Here is a 204-nt window from a genome sequence, read left to right as displayed (position 1 = left end):
AAGGGGGGTGCTGGAAAGCCCAGGTGGCCTCCAAGGCTCCAAGGGTGCTGACCCGTCCCAGGCAGGGCTCACTCCACCCTTTGCCAACCTTCTGCTGTGTAATCGGGACTTCTGGCAAGGAAAACTGGGTCTGTGGTCAGCTGTGCCGGCTGGTGGCTACAGCCCAGCACCGGGGCCCCGCTCCGGCTTCCCCGCGGGGGGGCG

Source organism: Buceros rhinoceros, unplaced genomic scaffold (genome assembly GCF_000710305.1).
Source record: "Buceros rhinoceros silvestris isolate BGI_N320 unplaced genomic scaffold, ASM71030v1 scaffold23952, whole genome shotgun sequence".
Lineage (NCBI taxonomy): Eukaryota > Metazoa > Chordata > Aves > Bucerotiformes > Bucerotidae > Buceros > Buceros rhinoceros.
This window is presented reverse-complemented; position numbering follows the sequence as displayed.